This window comes from Vicia villosa, linkage group LG2 (genome assembly GCF_029867415.1).
Source record: "Vicia villosa cultivar HV-30 ecotype Madison, WI linkage group LG2, Vvil1.0, whole genome shotgun sequence".
NCBI lineage: Eukaryota > Viridiplantae > Streptophyta > Magnoliopsida > Fabales > Fabaceae > Vicia > Vicia villosa.
In genome coordinates, this window is record NC_081181.1 from 163,941,732 (window position 1) to 163,968,776 (window position 27,045).

At 35.1% G+C, this 27,045-nt stretch overlaps 1 long non-coding RNA gene across 2 annotated transcripts; it reads left to right on the forward strand.

Annotated features, from left to right (window-relative positions):
- Window positions 1–2,138: 2,138 nt before the first annotated feature.
- On the forward strand, window positions 2,139–4,577 carry LOC131647313 (uncharacterized). 2 transcript variants are annotated; one of them, XR_009297787.1, is made up of 5 exons: window positions 2,139–2,270; window positions 2,378–2,515; window positions 3,450–3,612; window positions 3,791–3,956; window positions 4,377–4,577. It is a non-coding gene; the product is annotated as an uncharacterized LOC131647313 (long non-coding RNA). The 2 variants fall into 2 exon arrangements; XR_009297786.1 differs by having other exon boundaries at window positions 2,145–2,515.
- The last annotated feature ends 22,468 nt before the right edge of the window (window positions 4,578–27,045 follow it).

Here is a 27,045-nt window from a genome sequence, read left to right on the forward strand (position 1 = left end):
GGGCGTGGGTCTCATGATCGCACTAGACAAGACCTGACATCTCATCGGCGTCATGACTATCCACTCTATCCTAGGTATCCTATGTGTCAACTCTGGCCTGGGTATTGGGCCTTTTACCTCATAGAAACATCCCACCCAACCTGCAAACAGAGAAAATATGTGGCCCCCACGGGGACCCATAATATAGTCCAGAATGCGAGAAAGTAAATATGATATGCAAGCGGAAAATAGACATGATATGCAAACACATATATATACAGGATGCAAGCATATAAACAAACAAAGAAAAACACCCAAAGAAAAGAAACAAACAAAGGCTAGGATCGACTCGCTAAGAATGGACCAGCACAGGTCTATCACATCCCCAGCAGAGTCGCCAGCTGTCGCACGCTCGCGAAAAATGAACAGAGTCGCCACCAATATATTTATCCCATAAGGGAAAGGAATATCAGAAAACCTAACAAGGGAAGGAACGGGGTCTTGCGACCAGAGAATCAAGGTACGGGAGTCGGTTACGCAAAGGGAAGGTATTAGCACCCCTCGCGCCCATCGTACTCGATGGTATCCACCTATGTTTGTTTCTATCTAATGGGTGTATAACTATGTCTATGTCTAAATGCGAAATGAATGCAAAATGTAGGGAAAATAAAGAATTGTACTCGCACGGGCCCTACCCCGCTGCCTACGTATCCTTTTCAGGAATCAGAGTTACCGTAGCTCGGCTCACGATTTTCTGTTTGTTTTGGTGTTTTTTAGTTGGGCGGCGTTAACGCTCACGCTCTTGCACAAGGGGACAGCCTAGGATGCAATGGAGCGAAGATAACTTGCCCTTAGAAAGAAGAAAAGAGATTGGTTTGTGTCTTTTAGGGTAATTCCATGATGACGAGAACCTACTACAAGGTCTCGCATCACTTCCTCACTTTTGTTTTAAGTCTGAACATTTATTAGGTTTTTTGAAGTGTTTTTGGTTGGTGTTTTTTAAGGGGATTTAATTTTGTGACTTAGATCATACCAAAAAGAGCCTTTTGAACATTTAGAGAATGCACATCGAGGCCTACGCCACAATCGATTCTCTAAATGACGGATAAGAAATACATCGAAATCTACATTCCAATCATTTCTTTTCCGTTTAGTAGAAATAAAAAAGGAGTTCCTTTGTGAATATTTAGAGAATGCACATCGAGGCCTACGCCACAATCGTTTCTCTAAATAACGGTTAAGAAATACATCGAAGCTTCACACTTCAATCATTTCTTCTCCGCTAAGTAGGAAAGAACATACATCGAGGCCTACGCCTCAATCATTTCTTTCCTACCATGAAATAAAGCAACGGTATGATCTTCATCGATTTTTATTAAGTATTTTAAAAGTTGAAAAGAAAAAGAATGAAAGAGGGGAGACTAACCTATTTTCTAGCCTAATTGTTATTCTAGTCTAAGTCTAATGTTAACATGGTGACTAAATTCTAAAAGGAGCATTAAGTGGTACTAACAAGATAGGCCTAAAATGAGGCCAAAGATACAAGTAACAAAATCACACAAGCATCATACAAAAATAACATGGAACTAACACAAAAACAATTCGAGTACTAATGCAAAATTACACTAAAAGATACTACCATTTTTATGCGTTTTTTATGAAAGAGAAGTCAAAAGATTAATGTCAAAATCATCCTAAAAAGTCTACTATTTTTATGAGTTTTTTAATGTCAACAAATCCTAAAAATCTATCAAAATGGTGATCATTATCATGTTTTTATCTATATAAAAAAAATAGAACAAAACTATGTCAAATAACCTAAATCCTAATAAGAAAATAGTGATCAAGGGGGGTGCTAAGTTGAAAATAGTGGTGAAGTCAGTAGTCCAGGCGCAGGGCCCAAACATATGGTGGCCCAAGGGGCGTTTTGTTGTTGTTTGCAGGTCTGAAAAAGCGGTGCATGGGCTAAAGGGGTATGAGATAGATTCGGCCCAAGGAATGTTTTGGTGATCCATTATTTATTTTGAAAATCTATTATCAGTTTTTTTTTTATCATTCAGACCTAATTTAAGAAATAAGAAAAAAATTAAGAAGAACAAGCAAAAGGGATTTAGGGTTAAGGGAGTCGTTACCTTTCAACTCTCATACACGTTCCTGTCAGCTATTCTCCTTCACGAACAACGACCGACGGCGGCGGGCTTCCATCTCCGGCATGATCCTTCTGTTCGACATCGTAATCAGAAGCGAATATCTCTTCCTCCGATCTCATCCCTCGCCTCTCAGTTCTCTCGGTATAGTTTTGGATCGCGTTGAAACGATTGTGATGTTGATCGATGCGATTTGCAGGAGTATTGATGCGTTCTTGGTGCGTCGAACGTGTTGTTGTTGATTATTGCAGATGGAGGTGCGTTGCGAGGCGTGTGGCGAAGATGTGCGTGAGGAGCTATCGCGTATATGAAATCAGTGATGATGATGATGATGTCAAAGCATGGACGAAAGTTGGAGATAAAAGAATCCCGGAAGAGCCTTCATTCAGGTAATGACTCTCCCTGGTTTTTGTTTCCGTGAAGCCTTCTCCCTCCCTTCTTCTTCTTCTTTTTCTTGATATTTTTCTGTTTTCTGAGTCTGATGTGATGTTGTCGTTGAGAGAGTGTGAGGTTAAGCTCAATTTAATGGAGCTTCTGAGGTTGAGGGAAAAGAGAGAATCATGGAGGTGAAGGTTGGATTGATGGAGAGGATTGGTTCTGGTTTTCTGAGCTTTGATGAAAATGAAGAATGAAGATGAGGGAGATGATGATGGAGATGAATGAGAGTGATTGCAGAGAATGGAGAGAGAGTGGTAAACGTGAAGGTGAAAGGTGGATGGTGAATGAAGAAAATGGCGTGGGAAGAGAAGGGGTGAAACAATGGCGTGAAGAGGAAAATGGTGAGAGATGATTCTGTTATATAGAGATTGAGAGGGAGGAAGAGTTAGTTAGAAAGTGGTGGTTGAGATTGAAATCAATTATGAATCAATGGTGAGATTGAAGGGTGAGATTTAGAGTTGGTTATGAGGGAGAGGAAGTTAGTTATGAAGGTTTAAACTTGTTAAAAGTTAGTTATTGAATTCTGTTATAGTAGTTGGAAGGTGTTAAAAGTTAGTTATGGAGAGGAGATGTCAGTTATGGATGGAGGGTGGGGATTGAGTTGGTTGAAGTCAGTTATAGGTGATAGGAAGTTAGGAGGTTAGGAAAGTAGTTATTTTCTGTTAGAATTTGTTACATGTTGTTTTTTTGAATTCTGTTAGGGTCTGTGATGGTATGCTGTTAGTGTAATTAGCAGTGAGGCTTGAATTGGAATATGAACACGGTTGCATTGTATCTAGCGAGCTGGCTTTGGACAACCTGAATTGCATCGGAGCTTTGGATGCATATGGTAAACGTTCGAACTGAAAGTGATTGACTCTGATTTTGTCTTTGTGTCTTATGCAGGTCTTTGGTTTACTTTGAATCCATGCAGCATTTCTGTCGTGAACTGGATATACCCCTGAACTGTGATGGCTTTGGAATGGCGCTTCAAATGGATTTGGCTCGGCTGCGATCTTGAGTGTGGACTGGAATGCTGAATGCTAGCATGAATTTTATTGGCGAAAAGGTTAGTAAGCTATGATGTTTGAATTCAGAATGTGACCCGGTGTTAGTTTGATGCAGTGTCGTAGTTTGTGTGTTAAATGATGGACTGTTGATTAGGGAAGTCTAAGGTTGTTAGGATATTAGGAATTGGCTGCAAGGGTGGGAAAAATTGAATGTTAATTGTTTTTTATGATGTGTAGGTATGCTGAATGATGACTTGTATGTTGCTGTAGATCTGGTATACTGATACATATGACGGCTGTAGGACAAGGCCTTGTGATTTTCATTCGAGCCACGTTGGATGCATGATGCCCGAGCCACCATTGGTTCTTGACAGAGTCTTCGAGATGCCGACTTACTAAAATGGTAACTCCTTCTCTATGTTTTGTAACTGTCATGGTATTAGGGTGATTTTGTTAGGATGCGAACCGGTAATTGTGTGACTGCTGTTAGAAGTCAGTTTGAGTAGAACTGATATGTGGAAGTGATGTAGGCTTTGTAGTTAACGGGACTGTCATAGTTTCTTTTTCATGTGTGTATGTATTGTGAACATGAATGGTTTGTTATATCGTGGCTGGAATATCTCTGTTGTGGCTTGTCGTATGCAGTTGCTTTGATGGTGTTAAAGTGTTTTGAATGATGATGTAATTTGAAGGTTAAAGGCAATTAGTAATTAGTGTCGAAAATGGTCATAGCTCTTCTTGTATACATGCAGGTGGATATGTTTTGGTCTGAATGTATGGTGGCTGAACTGAATGCTTTGTTTTTTTCTGTTTTCATATACAGGGCTGGTTTAAAGACGCGGGTAGCAACGGTCTCGAATTGTATGGAAGCTGTGGTCTTTTGTAATGCCATTTTGTGATGAATTGTATTGTTATTTTTGATGAATGTAATGGAAATATGTAATATTTTTTATCCTTGAATGGACTTAAACTTTGTATGAATAATGAAATGTAGCTGAATGGAATGTTAGTTTGAATGATGTAATATGGGACAATGTTTGAAAGTATGGTAAGAGTTGTTGACTAGAAGCATATGTCAAGTGTTGATTATTCTGTGATTTTATTTGATGCCGTAATTTGGGTTTGAATCATGAGAAAGTGTAATGAAGATGTTTAAGAACTCAAGTTTGTGCAATGGTTGATAATGTAATGTTTTTTCTTTTTCACATAAGACTTGAAACACACGTTCCTTCCATGTGCTCAATTGGGCCTTCACACCATCACTTTATTCCTGCAATACTTGAATTAATTGGTATCACGATAAGATGAAGAAAGACTAAAGTAGCCTTGTATGGATTTTGGTCAAAAAGTCAACTTTTCATGGTTGACTTTGGCCAAGTCTAAAAGTTCCACCATGCTCCATATCAAATTCTTGTCCAGTATCCAAAACCAACAACTTGTACTTCCAGTATCCAAGCGGGTCAAACTTGTATATGATGAAGCTCAACAAAATGACTTGAATCATAAGCCACACCTCAAATGATGAACAAACCCAAGTGTTGAGAAATAGCCCGAGTTGATTATAGGACCATACACTAAGATGTATTTGATGATACCAAGCATAAGGAAGTAAATCTCATTCCATGATCAATCGAAAACCCCAACAGAAACAAACTTGGTGATACGGTAACTCCAAACCGTGAGAAATCCCAGCTCTATCCGTGGCCTTGATCCCACGTCAGATTATTGGTTAATGATGCATGAGTTATATCAATGACCTAATGGGAGGTATGTACATGAGACTATGAAATGCATGAGCCTAAGCCAGATAAAATTGAAAGGGTAGGACAAATTTGGGGTATGACAGGGTGAAGAAATTCTCTTAATATTTTTGTAACTAAGTTTTATTATATGGTTTTGCCATTCCGTATTGATACATTTACACTAGCTTGAAATGGTTTTTTATTATTTTAGTTTTATTTACCGTATTTGAACCTTTTTTTTTTTGCGGATGAATATTTTATCACGCTTCCATCATTGTTTTTAGCTTCCATAATTTTTTTAGGTTTAACCCTATTAATAGGGATGCAACTAACACTACAAAAAATGTTCTCTCCAGCGACGTGATACCCACGCCACAAAAAGGAATATCACGTCACCCCACATAATTTGCGACGTGAAAGAATACGTCGCAGGGGGAGAGGTGGTAAACTAGTAGTGTCATGGCATTCACGTCACTACTCAGTGACATGTAATTCACGTCGCTATATCCTACACACAATCCAACTCACAATTCTGGCACAGCAGACATGCAGCAGGTTTGCAGGGATGGCACAACTAACGGAGAAAGTTTGTGGCGTGTTTTTCATGCCACTGTTTAGTGACGTGGGAAACATGCCACTACAAAACAAACTTTTTTTTTTAATATGCATCTAGCGACGTGATAAACATGTCACAAATATAGTGACATGTATATCACGTCACAAAGCATAATTCTTTTTAATAAAAAAATTTTAATTATTACTATTAAAAAAGGTTTTTATTATTAATAATGAATTATAATTAATATAATAAAATGTAAAATATAATTAATAAATAATTTGAATATTAATATTAATAAAATATATTTATTAAATAATATAATAAAATTTAAAATATAAGTAATAAACAAAATATAAATTAAAATTTATCATACATCAATTAAAATTTAATATGTTTCATACATTAAAATTAAAATTAAAACTAAAACTAAAATATAATTAATATTACATAATAATTAAGTATCTCCTGGATCGGGAAAATCATCAAGATTTAAATCTTCATCATTATCTTGTTGATTTGTCGAGGCACCACCAACGCCAACATTTCCACCAAACATTTGATTACCGCTTCCATGAAATTGCATAAATAGCCGCATTTGCTCTTCCATCTCCGCTTGCCTCTTGGCCATTATCTCTATTTGTCTTTGTTGCCCCTCCATCTCCGCTTGCCTCTTCGTCATTGCCTCTATTTGCCGTTGTTGCTCCTCTAATTGGGTTTTTAACTCCGTCTCACGTTGCTCTGACTCGCGTCTCGCCTCACTTACCGCCAATTGTCTTATTGTTTCCATCATTTGCGGGGACAATTGTGTTGGGCGTGACGATCCTTCCCCATCTCTAACTCTTTCAAATAAATTTCTATCACCACTTCTCAAGCATCCCGCCATACTTCCACCACCAAAAAAACATCCATTAGAACCTTTTCCGCCAATGACTTCATTCCAAATATGAAAATCAACATCTGGATGAAGCGGCTCTCCTTCTCTAGGAGTATATTTGGGATTAGCGACCAAAAATTGTACAAGCAATTCTTGATAATCCTCCTACACATACAATAAAAATATTAAATATAAAACTTAAATTAAATTAACTTAACTAAAATAAAAATCAGTTGTCACGTGATTCTCATGCCACAACCTCAGTTGCCACATGTAAATCATGCTGTAACTTCTTAGTTGCCACATGAAAATCACGTCACAAAGTTGTCATTAAAATAAAAAATAAATCATAATGTAAATTGAATAACTTACCAAAGCTTTCCGTGTACGCTCATCAACATACTCTCCCGACTTTTTCGTCCGAGTCTCCTTAACTAACTCAACCATGAGTGGTTTTCTCCCAACCTCTTTTCCTAAATAATAAAATTAACTTTATTTAAATACATATATAATAATTAATCAAAACATAACTTCAATATATAAGTGGTAGTAATTACCATGCGTCGCATATGTTCGTAGGTGCTTATACTTCCACCAGCATTAACGTGCCCACCTTTTTCAGATGCCCTCATTTTTTTGCCACTTTCAGACTTAGCTTTAAATTGAGGTGAATCCCAATAGACCAGAAGTTTATCAAGAGTGTCTTTGCCCATCCAAGCGGGATAACTACTATCACGTTCCCAACGCTTTCTAACACGTCGTAAGGTGTCAGAAAGTCTTTTTGATGCTCTAGTAAAAAAGACTTTTTTAACAGTCTTCTCGCTCAAAACATCCCATGTGCACTTTTCCTGTTGACATTAAGATAAACAGTTAGAAAATTATAATAATTTTTTTTAAATAAATAATAATTCAAAAACAAATTAATTATACCTTAAATTTTTTAAACCAATCATCCCTATTTGGAACTTCTCCAAATCTCGTCCAAGCATCTTTATACATTTGCTGAATCACATAGCTCACACACTTTGCAGCTGTCCGGCTCGGAGTAAAACTAAACAACAATAATTTGAATTAGCATGCGTTAAATATAAATTTATATTAATAAAAAATTTATATTAATTAAAAAATTATATATAAGATACTTACTTATTTCCGACAGGCGTAATATAATATCTGCCATCGACGATTTGAATCTCATCCGGATTATCGTCCCCCTGAAGATTATCGCCATCCAACAAAACATCATCCTCATCCTGCTCAATATCATCCTGATCTACCTCCACATGATCATCCCCGCCTGGAGGTATATGTGTGGTAGGTGAGGTACGTGATCCCCCTGTCTGCTGGAAGGATGGGGGCACCTGTGTCGGATGTGTGGTGCGAGATCCCCCTGTCTGCTGGAAACCTGGGGGGACCTGTGGTGGAAAGCTAGGTCCAGCACTCTGCTGGTACGAATAACTAGGTCCCCCAGTCTGCTGGAATGGAAAGCTAGGTCCCCCAGTCTGCTGGAATGGAAAGCTAGGTCCCCCAGTCTGCTGGAATGGATAGCTAGGTCCCCCAGTATGCTGAAATGAATAACTAGGTGGGCTAATAAAAGATGGAGAGGAGAGTAATGGCATAAGAGGATGAGTGCTGGCCAAAGACATGCGGTCTGGCTGAGTCCGTGGGCGGAAAGATACTGGGTTGAAGCACAAATATCTCTAAAGAAATGACTAATTTCTGTTAGTGGGTTAATCACATGTTTGGGTAGAGAGCCGAACGCAATTGGTAGCAATTGTTCCATAAAAATGTGGCAATCATGACTTTTCATACCATGCAACTTCCCAGTGTTAGCATCGGCACACCTTGCTAAATTTGAAGAATACCCATCAGGCATCCTCAATTCCTTTAACCATTGACAAACCGCTTTAGCTTCTTGTGAAGTTAGAGTGTAACAAGCCTTGGGTTTTAAAAAATTTCCATTCGGTTGACGCTTCAACTCCAACTCTTTTCGATTACACCACTTTTCCATGTCTTGTCTAGCCTTCTCATTATCTTTTGTTTTGTCTTTAACATTCATCACTGTGTTAAATACATTATCAAAAAAATTCTTCTCAATATGCATAACATCAAGATTATGGCGCAACAAATTATCTTTCCAATATGGGAGGTCCCAAAATATACTTCTTTTTGTCCAATTGTGGTCGACCCCGTATCCTGGAATTCTAAATGCTTTACCAATATCTGTGAATTTTGGAAAATCACAAACTTGTTTCCATACAGCACCTGGTGACAATCGAGGTGGAGGATGATCTCTTACCATTTCGTCTTTTTTGAAATCCGTCTTGTTTTTTCTATAGGTATGATTTCTTGGTAGAAATCGGCGGTGACAGTCAAACCACGAGCTCTTCTTCCCTTTATCCAACGTAAAAGCCTTAGTGTGTTCCATGCAATGTGGACAACCCATTTTGCCATGCGTACCCCAACCAGACAACATGCCATATGCTGGAAAGTCGTTAATTGTCCACATTAAGGCAACTTGCAAAGTAAAGTTTTGTTTACGGGATATATCATAAGTGCATTCTCCAATCCACAACCTTTTCAAATCATCAATTAAAGGTTGTAAGTAGACATCAATTCCAGCTTTTGGACTCGACGGGCTTGGAATGATACATGTCAGAAACATGTATGGTTTTGTCATGCACATCTCGGGAGGGAGGTTGTAAGGGGTTACAATAACTGGCCAACAAGAATATGCAGTTCCCGACCCTTGGACATACGGAGTAAATCCATCAGAGCATAATCCTAGCCTAACATTTCTAGGTTCTGCGGCAAAATCAGGATGCATCCGATCAAAGTGCTTCCATGCCTCGCCATCAGATGGATGTCGCATAGTGCCTGGAATTGTTTTGTTTGTATGATGCCACGTCATATGACTTGCACTATGCATTGAAGCAAACATTCTTTTTAACCTTGGTATAATCGGGAGATAAAACATGGACCTCACTGCTACACGTGTTTGTTGACGGTTAACGGCTTTACTTTGGACTTGATATCTTGGACTTTCACAGAACTTACATTCCTCCAACAATCCATCATTAGTACCAAACTCATTGTCATAAAACAACATGCAACCATTAGTGCAACAATCAATTTTTTTTGCACTTAAACCCAACCTCGACACTAACTTCTTTGCATCATAAAAAGTTTTAGGCAAGTTGTCTTTCGTTGCAGTTGAGTCCAACATCATTTTTATGAAGAATTCCAAACACCTATCAGGGACATTCCAATTTGCCTTGGCAGCCATTAATCTCACACACATTGATAACTTTGAATCTGACGACCCCTCAAACAACGGTATATTCATCTCATTCAACAACTGATAAAACCTTTGTGCTTCCTCATTCGGCAACTCTTCAGCATCAAAATCTTCAGGTTGATCATAGGTCACGTTCACACCGAAAGCATCCTCAACCATGTCACCCATCAGATTAAAATTTTCCTCGTATTCCATAGTCGGACGACTGCTTGAAGCATGCGTATTGCTAGTCTCTGGCACGTTCATCGGCAGTTGTTCACCATTAGACGTCCAAACCCAATAATTTTCAATGAAACCTCTTCTATACAAATGACGTTCTACTTCCTCTGGGTCACTAATTATACATCTACAATCACATTTAAGACAAGGGCACCTGACTCCCCCTTCGCTTCGACAACATTCCTGAGCAAACGCCCACTTTATAAACCCATTAACTCCTTCTATAAAATTGGGTTTAAGTCCACTTCTTCCTGGATACAATCTATCGTACATCCAACAACGATAGTACAAATAATATTCCATACTGCACATATTCAATCATTATCTTTTTAGTAACTATAATTATAATTTAACTATATTAAATCATTCAACCTACTACATCACATCATGTAACTAAACAAATTTTAAAACAATATCATTTTAAAAGAAGTTATATTAAATAAAATACTACATCACATTGTTTTTTTCTATACAATGGTGTTTTCTATATCAATTTTTTAATACATATAAATATCATTTTCATATAAATATCATTTTCAAAATATTTAATCTATTCATATAAATATCATTTTCATATAAATATCATTTCTTACTCACGTGTTAAATATTTAATCTATTCATATAAATATCATTTTCATATAAATATCATTTTCATATAAATATCATTTTTTACTCACGTGTTAAATATTTAATCTATTCATATAAATATCATTTTCAAAATATTTTAATTTCTAACTTTTTTTAAATATTAAAAATAGTTAAATTGTAATGTCCTATTTATTCCCTTTTAGAATAAATGGTAATAACATTAGTTGAGATAGAACTAAATGGCAAATTGGACAATTGGACCTAGTTGGAGGGCATTATAGTCTTAGTGCACTTAATTAGAGTAAGGAGTTGTTTGGCTAAGGCAATTCCTCTTCATTGTGAACAAAAAACAGATTTTGTGGGAGGAAGGATTGGAAACGTGAAATAGAAGAGGAAGAGAAGAGAAGGAAAGCCACTCCAAGAACTTCAACCCTTGCATGTTCAAGAATCTGTCCGAAAGCTCCGATTTTCGTCCAAATCTCCCTTGCTCCAGCTCTACTTCGTTCATCTAAGGTGAGTCCATAGATAGAAAATGGGGTTTTGACTCTTTTGGGGTTTAAGGGTTTTGAGAGATTATGCTTAAATCCTTGCTAATAACATGTTTCGATGCTGTTTATTGCTTGTTCATACTGTATGTTGGCTGGATATACCTTTAATTCGTGCATGCAGGTGATTTCAAGGGGTTAAAGTACCCCAGGACAGAACTAAAGAGTTCTGCGTTTTTCTGTATCTGCTATGGTCCGCTAAGCGGGCTAAGGCCGCTAAGCGGATGCTGAGCATTTTTCCAGAAATTCGCGGTTCCGCTGAGCGGACCCAGTCTGCCCGCTGAGCGGAGGATGCTGTTTGTGAAGAAAAATAAAAATCGCGAGCCCGCTAAGCGGACGTGAGACCGCTAAGCGGGGAAACAGTTGAGGTTCGCCACTGGAAAGCCCGCTTGCAGGCCGCTAAGCGGCCAGTGCTGGGCGGAATTTTATTTTTCCTTCCCCTGAGGGCAGTTTCGGATTCTAATCGTAATCGGACCCCTCCTTAATTATTAATATGCATATGAATGTCTGAAGAGTGGTGTTTTATGACACACATTACCGATAATTCCATTCATTTTGTTTATGTGGAATATTATACATAATGTTGGATAAGTTTTTTCCATAAATCCTTGTCTATTCAATTGTGATTGATTTTGAATACCTTGATGAGATAAGTATGGATCTATATTAATGTCCAATGTTTTGGTTGAACATTCGGATTGGTTTGTATTATGATATTACACTTGATGCGTGTACGTATGCTTGAATCGAAGTGGCCGGGGGCTAGGTTGGGATATACCTCTTACTATGATGTAAGGTATTATCCTGGATCATGTGGTCCGTGGAATAGTCCGATGTTATGATTAGAGGTCGCGCACCTGAGCTACCGTTGTAGTGTGCTCGTGAGTGCCGTGAGGGGCTTATACTCATTGACGTTGACACACTTGCGTGCTCGGTATGGTGGGGTTATGTGGCCATGTAGGCTATTACATAATGATTGTAACTCACCTCTAGTAAAGTCATGTAGACTAATACTAGGCTTTCGCCCGGTGGGACCATGCGTCAAGGTGGCGGTTTGTACTCGGCGTAACCCACTTGCGTAAAGAAGGTTAATGGGACAATGACGCCATTTAGGCTAATGTCATCTCGCGGCCACTTAGGCTTGTGCGAACCCGTTTAACCATCTTGCAGTGAGCTTGTACAAGTCCCTTGACACTAGGCATGGGTGGACTCATCGAGGGTGCGTTCGTTCCATAATCTAGCCGAGGTTTATTACACTTCTTGATTCCCCGTATATGGATACGGGTTTTGCATACTTGTTTGTGATATACTTGTGTGTTTGTATGCGATGAGTCCAATGGTGGATAAATCATTTGGTTGCTCCGTACTTGTACCGGATGTGAGGATTGCCCGAATCCATGGTGGATTCGTTTGTTTTGCATGCACCCTTTAGATCCGAGTGGACTAATAGGATAGGTGGACTCACTGAGATTTAGTAATCTCATCCCATTCCAATTCTATCTTTTTCAGGTGGTTCAAGGCAAGATCGTGGCAAAGGCAAGGCGGATTAGTCCTTTGACGTTGTTGCTAGATATTATCTTTTGTTCGCATTTTATGCTTTTGTAGTACCTTGTTGGATATTGTACTATTTTGGATGTATTATCATTTTGGCCATGATACATTCGGCTTTTGTACCTCGTGCTTGTAATGTTTTTATTATCTTTCCGCTGCGACATTATGTAATCGTTGTCTTTATGAAACCATATTTAATACTTTATGCATATTATTCTAGACAAATATGTGTGGGGTATTACATAAATTCATATAACTATTTCAACATAAAGTAAGATTTTATAATCTATTACTATAAAGTCTTTCAACATGTTTTTTTTTACTCTCGTGTTAAATATTTAATCTATTCATATAAATATCCTTTTCAAAATATTTTAATTTCTAACTTTTTTTTAATTTTTAATACATAATAGTTATCATTTAAAATTGAATTAATTATTAAAAATTAATTCCCCAATTTCATTTCTTTAAACTAATATAAAAGATTATTATAAATTCCCATAAAAAATATTATTATAAATTAATAATTTTCTAGAAAATATTAATTTTTATATATTTTTAATAAATATCAATCAAATTTATTATTTTCTTATAAAAAACTATCAAAAATTATTATAAAAAACATTTCACTTTTTAAATATAAATACTTTTTAGTAAAAAAAATAACAAACAAATAACTTATTAATATATTAATAATTCTGTTTTTTTTACATAACTATTTTTTATATAAATACTTATTAAAATAACTTTTTAATAATTCTGTTTTTTTTACATAACTATAACTATATATATATATATATATATATATATATATATATATATATATATATATATATATATATATATATATATATATATATATATATATATATATATATATATATATATATATATATATATATATATATATATATATATAATATGGGAATAGTATAAGATTCTACAAAATTGAGCCTAAATTAATTTCAGAATCATGACACTAAATCCAAAAACAATTTACAACCGTGTTCTTACATATAGAATAACATTTTACTAAAAATATTTTACCTTCAAATATTAAGAATGTATCATTTAAAATATTTTACGATTCTTGAATCTTTTAATACCAAATATTTATAGAATTCAAAATTTTCTCCACCATATGAAATCCAGAATATTATATTAATGTTCCATCAATATAATTAAATAAATATTAAACATTTTATCTATATGATTAATGTTCCATCAATATAATTAAAACAATAAAAAACAAAATAAAAAACAAGTTCCCATATTTCTTTACATAATTATATTCCTTATTAAAATAACTTTTTAAATAACTTTTTAAATATCTTTTTAATATTCTATTCAAGACATATAATATTTTTTTCAAAAACTTATTTAATAAAATATTCTGTTTTTAATAACTTTTTAAGACATGTAATATTCTGTTTTTAATAAGTCGTTAAAAAAACTTATTTTTAATAACATTTATAATATATTTTTAATAATCTATTTTTAATAATATATATATATATATATATATATATATATATATATATATATATAAAACATATTATATTATATAACATATATAACAAATTACATATAACATATATAACAAATTACATATAACATATATACCTAATAACACATAAAATAAAATATAAATGCTAAAATACCTCTATCTTCCTCTATAATTTCTTCAAATGTTCCTCTGGAAGCTCCTTTCAATGCAAAAAAAATATCTACAACAAACAGATTTTTGTTAGCAACACACAAATAATATTTTATTAAATGGAATAAGGAATTAAAATGGTTTGGAGATATACCTTAATTGAAATGGTGTTGTTGGAAGAGATTGGAGAAGGAAATGGGTTTGAGAGAGTTGAAGAAGAAAATGGGTTTGAGAGAGTTGAAGAGGGAAGGAAATGAGAATGAAGAAAATGAAGAAGACTGTCTGGGAAGACGAAGCAGAGTTGGGAGACTTATAAGATATTTAGCGACGTGATTTACACGTCGCCAGTTTCCCACATGCCAAACACGTCGCAAGCCACAACGGTCATATTTAATTGGAATTAATGCACCTCAATGTCATTAATTCCACGTCGCTAGCTACACACATGGGATTCACGTCGCTAGCAATGCAACGGTCAACTAATGGTCTAATCATTGTCTGTTTGAGTCAGACAACTTTATTACTGTGAGATATTGGATCGAACTCTAGTATTGTCGAAGGGTAGCTTCTTGGTTCGACAGTTCGACAGAGTTAAGCATGAAGTCGAAGGATTGTTCACATGCTGGTGTCGAAGTGTGCATGCTGTAGTCGAAGATGGGTCTAGCATGCAGATGTCGAAGATGCTAGGGTTGCTAGCATGTTAAATTAGGTTTTAGTGTTTAAACCCTAATTTGTTAAGTTAACTTGTTTATTAAGTTGGCTTGTGTAATGGGCCTTGCTGAAAAAGCCCATTAGTTAGTATGTTAGGTTTTATTATAAATAACATACTAGTCTCTCATCATTGCTAAGCTGCAAATCCTAATTTAGGGTGAGAGAGGTTATTTGTTATTCTTGTAAACTTGTAATCTTGTTTTAAGAGAAAGTAAAAGAATAACGGTTATAACCAATTATTGTGTTCTTCTTCTCCCCTATAATTCCCTATTATACTTTGTTATTGGTATCGTTTTTCACAACAAATTGGTGCGGTGAGCGTGGAGAAGATGCCTTCAACAAAGTATGAGATTGAAAAGTTCACCGGAGTGAATGATTTCGGTCTGTGGCGCTTGAAGATGAAAGCTCTACTGGTTCAGCAGGGTTGTTTGGAAGCGTTGAAGGGAGAGGCAGCCATGAATGCTGCATTAACGGCAGCGGAGAAGACAACTATGATCGAGAAAGCACACAACGCAATTCTGTTGAGCCTTGGTGATAAGGTTCTCCGGCAGGTATCAAAGGAGACGACGGCATCAGGGTTATGGGTGAAACTTGAAAGTTTGTATATGACCAAATCGCTGGTAAATCGACTCTACCTGAAGCAAGCTTTGTATTCATTCAAGATGATTGAAGACAAAGTATTGGCTGAGCAGTTGGATATGTTCAACAAGCTGATTCTTGATCTTGAAAATATTGATGTGAAGATCGATGATGAAGATCAAGCGCTGCTACTATTGTGTTCTTTGCCTCGATCACATGCTCACTTCAAAGAAACTCTCTTGTATGGAAGGGAGTCCCTGACGTTTGAAGAAGTTCAATCAGCCTTGTACTCTAAGGACTTGAATGAACGAAAGGAGCATAAACCTTCGACTGTTGGCGAAGGTTTGGCCGTTAAAGGAAAACTCTTACGAAAGGATGGTAAGTTTGACAAGAAGAAAGGCAAAAGCCAGTCGAAGTCTTACGGTGGCGAAGCATCTGGCATTCGATGCTACCATTGTAAGAAGGAGGGTCACACAAGAAAGGTGTGCCCTGAACGCCTGAAATATCATGGAGGTAAGGATAATGGCAACGCTGCCATTGTTCAAGATGATTTTGAATCATCTGATGTTCTTGTGGTTTCAAGCAGTGACTCTAAGAAGGAGTGGATTATGGATTCAGGTTGCACTTGGCACATGACTCCAAACAAAGACTTGTTCGAGGAATTATGTGATCAAGATGGTGGATCAGTATTGCTGGGAAACAACAAGGCTTGCAAGATTGCAGGTGTTGGATCTGTGAGATTCAAGCTCCATGATGAGTCAATAAGGTTGTTGACTGAAGTCAGGTATGTTCCTGATTTGAAGAGAAATTTGCTTTCTCTTGGTGAATTCGACAAGAAAGGATATGTTTTCCAAGGAGAGAAAAGTATCCTAAGAGTCATGAAGGGGTCGAAGGAAGTCTTGAGAGGCGTGAAGAAACAAGGCTTGTATACCCTTGAGGCTGAAGTTGTAAGTGGTTCGACAAATGTTGTATCCACGAAACCTTTGTCGAAGACAGAAATCTGGCACATGAGATTGGGCCATGTCAGTGAAAGGGGTCTGGTCGAATTAGGGAAACAAAATCTGCTTGGTGGAGACAAAGTCGAAAAGCTGAAGTTTTGTGAACCCTGTGTACTTGGAAAATCTTGCAGAGTGAAGTTCAACAAAGGCAAACAAAGAACACATGGATCCCTTGATTACATCCATGCTGATCTTTGGGGGCCTGCAAGGTGTCCATCACATTCAGGAGCAAGGTATTTTCTATCCATAGTAGATGATTATTCCAGAAAATTATGGGTATTCATCCAGAAGACTAAGGATGAAACTTTTGAGAATTTCAAAAGTTGGAAGACTCTGGTTGAAAATCAGACTGGCAGAAAGGTCAAGAGGTTGAGAACCGACAATGGCCTTGAATTTTGCAATGAGGCATTCGACAGTTTTTGTGCTACCTCTGGTATTGCAAGGCATAGAACTACTGCAGGTACTCCTCAGCAAAATGGTTTGGCTGAAAGGTTTAATCGAACTATTTTGGAGAGAGTCAGATGCATGTTGACTAGTGCGGGGTTAACAAAGGTGTTCTGGGCTGAGGCTGTTTCGACAGCAACATATCTGATAAACAGATGTCCTTCGACAGCGCTAGATATGAAGACACCTGAAGAAGTTTGGTCGGGACATCCACCAGATCTCGACAAACTGAGAGTATTTGGATGCGTAGCCTATGCTCATATTAGGCAAGACAAGGTCGAACCTAGAGCTCTGAAATGCATGTTCATGGGATACCCTGAAGGAGTCAAAGCCTATAGGCTATGGTGCCTAGAGCCAGGTCACAGGAGGTGTATCACCAGTCGAGATGTAGTTTTCAATGAAGTTGAAATGGCTTTTAAGAAAACTGATGATGTTGGTCGAAGTACAGAAACATCTGACGAAGAGCTGGAACAGGTAGAGATTCCTGTTGAGGTGGAGCATGTTGATGCTGAATTGCATATCCCAGATGAAGTCGAAGAAGAAGCAGAAGATGATGAAGTTGAGGAAACTGACGATGACTACCTATTGTCGAGAGATAGGTCGAGAAGAGTCATCAAGCCACCTCAGAGACTTGGATATGCAGATCTTATAGCTTATGCATTAATCTCTGCAAGTGAGGTTCTAGACGAAGAACCTAGAGACTATAAGGAAGTTATGAGGAGTCGAAATAAGACTGAATGGCTGAAGGCCATGGATGATGAGATGAAATCTCTTCATGATAATCATACTTGGGAACTGATCAAGAAACCTGCTGGGGCAAGGTTAGTCAGCTGTAAATGGATTTTCAAAGTTAAGGAAGGAATTGAAGGAGTGACGTCGAAAAGATACAAGGTAAGGTTAGTTGCAAGGGGTTTCACTCAGAAAGAAGGTGTCAACTTCAATGATGTGTTTTCTCCTGTTGTGAAGCATAGGTCCATTTGAATGTTGCTTGCCATGGTGGCACAGTTCGATCTTGAACTGGAACAGATGGATGTGAAGACTGCGTTCTTGTATGGTGATCTAGATGAAACGATCCTGATGAGGCAACCTGAAGGGTATGTCGAAAAGGGGAAGGAAGATTATGTGTGCAAGTTAAAGAGATCTTTGTATGGGCTAAAACAATCTCCTCGACAGTGGAATAGGAAATTCGACAAGTTCATGACACGCATAAGTTTCATTAGAAGTCATTTCGACCACTGCGTTTACTTCAGATTTCGACCTGGTAATTCATTTGTTATTTTGTTGCTTTATGTGGATGATATTCTCATAGCAAGCAACAGTGTTGAAGATGTGATGAGGGTGAAGGCTGAACTCAATAAGGAGTTCGATATGAAGGATCTGGGAGCTGCTTCCAGGATTCTTGGAATTGACATTCGGAGAGATAGAAAGAAGTCGAAGATATGCTTATCTCAAGAGGCATATCTACGGAAGATTCTTGAAAAGTTTGGTATGTCAAATTCAAAGCCAGTTATGACTCCAACAAACCCTCAATTCAAGTTGAGTATTGATCAGTGTCCCAGTACTGATGTCGAAAGAGCCTATATGAATAGCATCCCATATGCTAATATAGTCGGTTCTTTGATGTATGCTATGGTCTGTACTAGACCCGACATAGCATACGCAGTAAGTCTTGTAAGCAGGTACATGGCGAATCCTGGAAAGGCTCACTGGCAAGCATTGAAGTGGATTTTAAGGTACATAAATGGGTCTCTGAATAGAGTCCTAATTTATGGTGGAGCCTTGGGTGAAGATAGTAAAGCAATAATAGAAGGATATGTCGACTCTGATTATGCAGGTTGTATGGATTCCAGAAAATCTATTTCTGGATATGTTTTCACTATGTTTGGCACTGCAATTAGTTGGAAAGCAACACTTCAGAAGGTTGTTGCTCTATCAACCACTGAAGCGGAGTATATTGCCCTAACTGAAGCTGTGAAAGAAGCATTGTGGCTTGAAGGTTTTGCGAAGGAGCTGAAACTTCAAGGTCGAGGTATCACTGTTAAATGTGATAGTCAAAGTGCAATACACCTGTCGAAGAATTCAGCCTATCATGAGCGAACTAAGCACATTGATGTGAGGCTGCATTTCGTCAGAGGAGTAATCGAGCGTGGAGAAGTCCAAGTGCTGAAGGTTTCGACTGAAGACAATGCTGCTGATATGATCACCAAGACATTGCCGAGTTGCAAGTTTTTCCACTGTATGCAGTTGATAAAGCTGCATGAAGAAAGCTAGTTTGTTACTTGACGTTGTAGAGTTAATATTGGATCGAACTCTAGTATTGTCGAAGGGTAGCTTCTTGGTTCAACAGTTCGACAGAGTTAAGCATGAAGTCGAAGGATTGTTCACATGCTGGTGTCGAAGTGTGCATGCTGTAGTCGAAGATGGGTCTAGCATGCAGATGTCGAAGATGCTAGGGTTGCTAGCATGTTAAATTAGGTTTTAGTGTTTAAACCCTAATTTGTTAAGTTAACTTGTTTATTAAGTTGGCTTGTGTAATGGGCCTTGCTGAAAAAGCCCATTAGTTAGTATGTTAGGTTTTATTATAAATAACATACTAGTCTCTCATCATTGCTAAGCTGCAAATCCTAATTTAGGGTGAGAGAGGTTATTTGTTATTCTTGTAAACTTGTAATCTTGTTTTAAGAGAAAGTAAAAGAATAACGGTTATAACCAATTATTGTGTTCTTCTTCTCCCCTATAATTCCCTATTATACTTTGTTATTGGTATCGTTTTTCACAACAATTACTTTCCCAGCTTTATTATTAGCGACGTGGGATCAATGTCGCTAGTTTGAATTTTAAAATTTTCAAACTCCCCCCATTTGAAATCCACCGCCCATTTTAATTTTTTTTTTTTACAAATAGCGACGTGATCATAATGACGCTAATTTTTTTTTTAAAAATAAATATGCTGACAGACACAAATGTATTGTACTTTGTAATATTTTATTAATATAATATTTAGTGACGTGATTATCACGTCGGAACAGCCATAATTTTAACACATGATAATCACGTCACTATATTAAGCAGCTAGGGAACTTGTTTCTTGTAGTGTAAGATTATGAAATATTATAGTTTTGCCTTGATTTTTACATAATAATGTGAATTTAGAATTATAATATTGGTGAAAATTGAGTATGGAGAGAGAATTAAATAGAGTGAGGGTGACTGATTGAGATACACTTTAGATATTTATATAAACACTATTCTTACACCAAACCTTACACATACACCGTATGTACGGATAACACTGTTCATGTACAGATGACACTATTCATATACGGACGAATACTATTCATGTATGGACGAATACTATTTATGTATGGCCGTTTATTTTTAATACTTGAACGTGTATTAACCAACTTCATTACTGTATAAACCAAGTTTTTATACTGTATTAACCAAGTTTGATCACTTTTAAAAAATATTTTTAATACCTGGATGTTGCATTAACCAACTTTATTACTGCATTCACCAAGTCTTTACACTGTATTAACCAAGTTTGGTGACTGTTAAAAAATATTTTTAATATCTAGATGTTGCATTAACCAACTTCATTACTGCATTAACCAAATTTTTACACCGCATTAACCAAATTTAATGACTACGGTAAAATACGTTGGGTGTAAGTATTAGTGTAACAATTGAGTGTATAAATAACATTACTCTTATACAAATTATAATTGATTGAGACACAAATATTAAACTGAAATAACAAAAACTAATATAATAAATTAATTTAAAATTATATTTTATTAAAAAAATTAAATATGTATTAAAATATATACATGTGATTTGGTTCAGTTTGGATAGGTTTTGATAAATTAATTTGAAATCTAATCCAAACCTCACGGTTTTTATAAAATAACATCCACACACATCTAATACCATTTAGTTTTTTTTTTTTTTTTTTTTTTTGCAGTTTTTGGTTTTTTTGAATTAGTTTGCAAATTTTATTTGAATCGGTTTAAGTTTGAACTCTAGTTTGGATTTGAACATTGTAAAACCCTAAATCCCCAAAGCACATTATAAAATAATCACAGTTTACTTTTACCAATAGGGTGTCACACATTCTCAGCATAAAACATTTTCACAACTTAAACACCTTGCAGTGGAATTTATAAAATATTTGAAACAACATATCATAGTCTCGAATAGAATTAACTTCAAATTGAACAAAATATTAAATTCATAACAAATTAACCATAAGCAGAATAAATAAATAACGATCTCATCGTCATTATTAAACTATCAGAGCGATACCAAGCACTAAACATAATGCAAAAAAGATAAACGAGGTTGCTGATTTTGCTAAAAGGAATAATAAGGAATTATTCATATTCAAGGTTGATTTTGAAAAGGCGTTCGATTCGGTTTATTGGGACTATCTTTTATATGTCACGGAAAGAATGAATTTTTGTCCCAAATGGTTAGGATGGATTCTAGCTAGTGTGCGCTCCCCTTCTTTCTCGGTTTGGGTAAACAGAAGTCCAACTATTGATTTTCAAGCCGGCCGGGGTCTTCGTCAAGGAGATTCACTCTCTCCGTTCCTCTATATTCTGGCAACAGTAGGTTTAACGGGTCTGCTGCGGAACGCGGTTGCTAGTAATTATTACCATCCTTTTCCTTTGGGCGATACTATTCAGGTTGAGCTCCTCGAATTAGCGGATGGTACGATTTTTTCAGGGCTCCTACTTAGAAGAATTTGGGGATGATAAAAGTGTTGTTCCGCGGCTTCGAGCTTTGTTATGGCTTATTAGTTAATTCCAGCAAGAGCAGAGTTATCGCCATTGATGTTGTACATGATTTTCTACACGTGGCTTCTGATTTTTTTGAATTGTGTTATCATTCCACCTACATTTTTTGTTTTCTTGGTATTCAAATAAGATATTATCCAAGGAGACAATATATCTTCTTGGGCATCAATTTTTGCAAAGGTAAGGAGCAGATTGGTATCATGGAAAGGCAAACATCTAAAATCTGTTATTCAATTGCACTATTAACCTTCTCGTTCTACAAAGCGCATAAAGTTGTTATTCAAGAACTCATTAACATTCAACGTTCTTTTTTGTGGAACAGGTCATGAAAGCTTAAGAATGATAAATTGGGTGGCTTGGTAGACTATTTGTATGTCAAAATCTGTTGGTGGTCTTGGCGTGAAGCATTGCGACTTATTCAACAGAACTGTAATGAGTAAATGGGGTTAGAGGATTTTGGTCGAGAAGGGATCTTTATGGCATAACGTTTTAATTTTGAATATGGAGACATGAAATTATCAATCTGGGTCGACGATTCTTCTAACGTTAACTCAAAGCACTCACTGTGGTAGAGGGACTTATATATTCTAGTAGGCGTTTGGGGAGACGAAGCCAATTAGTTTCGTATGTACTTATTGTGCAAGTTTGGTAATGGTGCCGATATTTATTTTTGGATGGATTGTTGGAGAGGTAATGAACCATTGTGCAACCAATCTGTGTCTTTGAGGCATTGCAAGAACTGATGGTGAGGATTTCAGAAGTAGGATTTCAGGACCATATTTCATAGGTTTGGTCATTTCGCGAGAACTTTGTTTCTTTGATAGATTTGGAGGCCGAAGCATGTGCCAGCTTGTATACCATGTTGCAACATACATCTCCTAACCCATTGTTACAAGATGAGTTTGTTTGGTGGCCTTTTGCAGCAGGTTTTTCGGTTAAATCGGCCTTCGAAAGGTTATCCAATGGACTGGATCAATTCTGAGTCTCAAGTGCTGGAATGTTGGAATCCCCGAAGCTCGTTTGGAAAATCAAAGGTGTCGTCAAATATTCAAACTTTTGGTTGGATTGTGCTTCATAAAAGACTCCAAACAAGGAATTAGTTGGCTAAGAGAGGAGTTTTACCAGATGCGCTTAATCTTATCTGTCCCTTATGTTTGAGTCTAAAAGAAACACACATTCATCTCTTTTCATCTTGTTGTCTTGTAGTGAAAGTTTGGAAGTCCATTATGGAATGTGTAGGGGTAAATTTGTATCCTACTGTTTCTTCATTCTCTGATCATATTTTATGGTTTTATTCTGTCATAAGTAGGCAGGATTTAAATAACCTTTGTAGTATAATCATTTGGTTGTTTGTTGCATGGGCTATTTGGTTAGTAAGAAACAATATTTTGTTTAATGGAGGGGTGAAGGGGACTCGGGAGAGAGTTTTTGTGGAAAAATTGTTGGCATGTGATGGGTTTTATGTCGGTTATTCGGGTCAGTTTAACTTGTCTGTAATTACTTGGATGGTTAACCCCTTATTGATGTTGTTGTAAATTGGTTTCCCTTGTTAATCGGGTTGAGTATCCCTAATGGTGAATATATTATATCATTATTATTTACATCCTTAATTATTTCTTAGACTTAATCACATAAGGTTTTTTCATTTAAATTATATATTTGCTTCAAAATATTGAAAATTATATGTAGATGTGCTCAAACTAATTTCTACGGTAAGTTATTCATATTCTTAATTATTTAAATTTCATTATTAAAAATCAATTAATTATTAGAATGAAAAAGGTAAGGCATTGGTGGTGTAAAATGATTTTACACTATCTGTTATTTAATAAAAAATTATTATTTAGCTATGTCGTATAATTATTAAAAGTAATAGTGTGATTTGACATTTATCATGGTTGTGATTAGTTGATAGTATAAAATAATTTTATACTATCGATGTATATCCCTTATTCTCTAATTATTAATACAATTTTAGCAAAATCCATATTTTAGACATGTTGAACATTTGAATTTAATACTTTCATACTCGGCCCTGAACAGGAGCAGCAGACCCTATGACATAGGACCCCAAATTTTGGAGGCCCCAAAATCTTAAAAAAATGCTATGATTAAAATCTAGGGTTAAATACGTTTTTAGTCCTTATAAATATGCAACCCTGCATTTTTAGTCCCTATAAAATTTTCCTTCAACAAATGGTCCTTCTAAAATTTTTATGCATGCAATTTCAGTCCCTGCTAATTTCTAAAATTTTAAAAACTGTTTAATTACCCTTTAATTTTTTAATTTTTGAATAATTTTTTTATATATATGTTTAGAATACTGTAAAATATTTATTTACCAAGTTTTAAAATCTTTTAAAACGAGAAGAATTAAATATGAATTTTTCAAATTTCAAAAAATAATGATAAAAGTAATGAAAATCTCAATTTAAAAATTAATTTTTGAATTTCTTTTTTTTCCAAGAACTTTTTAAAACATTATGAACATGTCTAATAAATAACCATTCTAAAATACACATTAGTTTGACAGTAGGGATTAAAATTGCATGCATAAAAATTTTATAAGGACCATTCATCGAAGAAAAATTTTATAGGGACTAAAAATGCATGGTCGCATATTTATAGAGACTAAAAACGTATTTAACCCTAAAATCTAATACATTAAAAAAATGAGATTAATAAAAATAAAAAAATATTTATATTTTTTATTTTTTATAATATATAATTATATATTTTTATGCATCATTTTTTATTATAATAATTGTAATTTTCTTTAAAAGATATCAGACACATTTTTTTATTTAGAAATGAGCCTCAATTTGGCGTCGGTCCTGAATACTCTGGACAATTTGTTTTTTTAAAATAAAGAATGTTTATTTTTTATTAAATACATAAAAATTATTATATTTATATATATATATATATATATATATATATATATATATATATATATATATATATATATATATTGAAGGATGATTTTGGAGGTCTTACATAAAATTTTCAAATATCTTTTAGGTTATTATATTATTTTGAAAATTAACAATTTAGTAATGATAATGTTTCCTTTATCATTCTAAACAAAATTATTTTTTAAAAAAATGTCAAATATTTTTTAATATTTTTTGAAAATTTAGTTTTCTGAAGCATTTCCCTCCACTCCAAACTCCCAAACATAGCATAGAAAACTAATAATTTCTTAGAATGGATTGACTCTAAATAGTGTTCGGTTATTTTTATGGTCTCTTACAATTTTATTTTCTTATTTGTTAAAATTATACTTATAGTGAGGGTGGTGCATGGGAAGGCCATAAAACAAAAAAAAAAAAACAAATCATTATTAAATAATTATTACCTTAAAAAAAGCAGGAAAAAAAAACAAACTTTGGCTGCATTTTAGATAATTTAAAGATAATGCTTATCAGGGAGAAAATTTATGAGAGTTTGTTACTAATTATTTAAATATCTTATCATTATAAATAACATGGTTGGTAGTCTCAATTTATTAACCTAATTAAACCCTTATCACCATAAACTATCTTCTTTTCTCTTTGTTTCTTTTCAAAACTCATTTGCTCCTTCTTAACAATGAATACTATCAAATCAAACAAGGCTTGTGCAGCCTGCGAATATCAATGGAGAAAATGTTTAAGAGAGTGTTTCTTAGATCCTTATTTTTCAGCCGAAAAATCAATAATGTTTCACAGTGCTCAATGTTTGTATGGCGTTTCTAGCATAGCGAGAATTCTAAATGTTGTTGCTAATGTTCATTATAATTTTCACAATAATGAAAATAATATAGAAATTATGACGAATGGATCTCCTTTAGATAACATTCCCCATGATATTAACAATACTCCGACTAATACAAATTTGAATATAAGTTCAATGGATGCAATAAAGGTTGCACAATTGAGTGAAGGACTACTCTCCAATACACATGTTAGTGCAAACGATGATTTGAAGGAAGAGGAAGAAGAATTTAATGTTAATGATTTCTTCATTCCAGATTCTGAAATTAATAGGATTTATTACGGTGATGAAGAATCCTGTGTAGAAAAAGATTCATCTCAAAGTGAATTTTGTGAAGAATGTGGGAGGAAAAAACAAAGCAATATTCTTATGGATGGAAGATGCAATATCTGTAACAAATGATATGTCATTGATGCCTTCAACAAAGAGAACCACTGCCACTATCCATCATTTATGTTTCATACTTTCATTTGACTTTAAATCGATTTAAATCAAATGGTTAATAATTATTTCTACCATTTTCACATAAAAATAATATTCCCACTTTTATATATATATATATATATATATATATATATATATATATATATATATATATATATATATATATATATATATATATATATATATATATATATATATATATAAATTATAAAATAATAATTACCATAGTATGTTCTAATAAAAAATGAGAATAGATTTTTGGTTGTTGCATAAATTTGTAACAAGAAATCGTTGATTTGGATAATTGTCAAACATTTCGTGATAATGTTGACCTTAAAATGAGGGTTGAGTTTTATTTTAAAACACTTAATGAAGTTCAATACCGAGGGTACGTGTCTCGTGGAAAAGGACACAATATGAACTTCACCTATGTGAATTTCGAGATGATGCCGTTTCAAAGTGAGAGTTGGAGTTTCTCTCATGAAAAATTCATGAAACAGGATAGCATATGGCCATAAATAAGTGCTAAGCGAGATATGTAGAGGAAGAACCTTTAAAGAGTGTGTGTAAGGTAACGTCGGTCTAATCACATGGATTAATGGTTTAAAAGCATTGCTACCTAATATTCCGAATAAACTTTGCGTTATTCTCACTAAGGTTAAGTTTAAAATCGGAAGATACATAACTCTATTAACACTCTTTGTATCTTTATTTCTGGAACGCGTTTT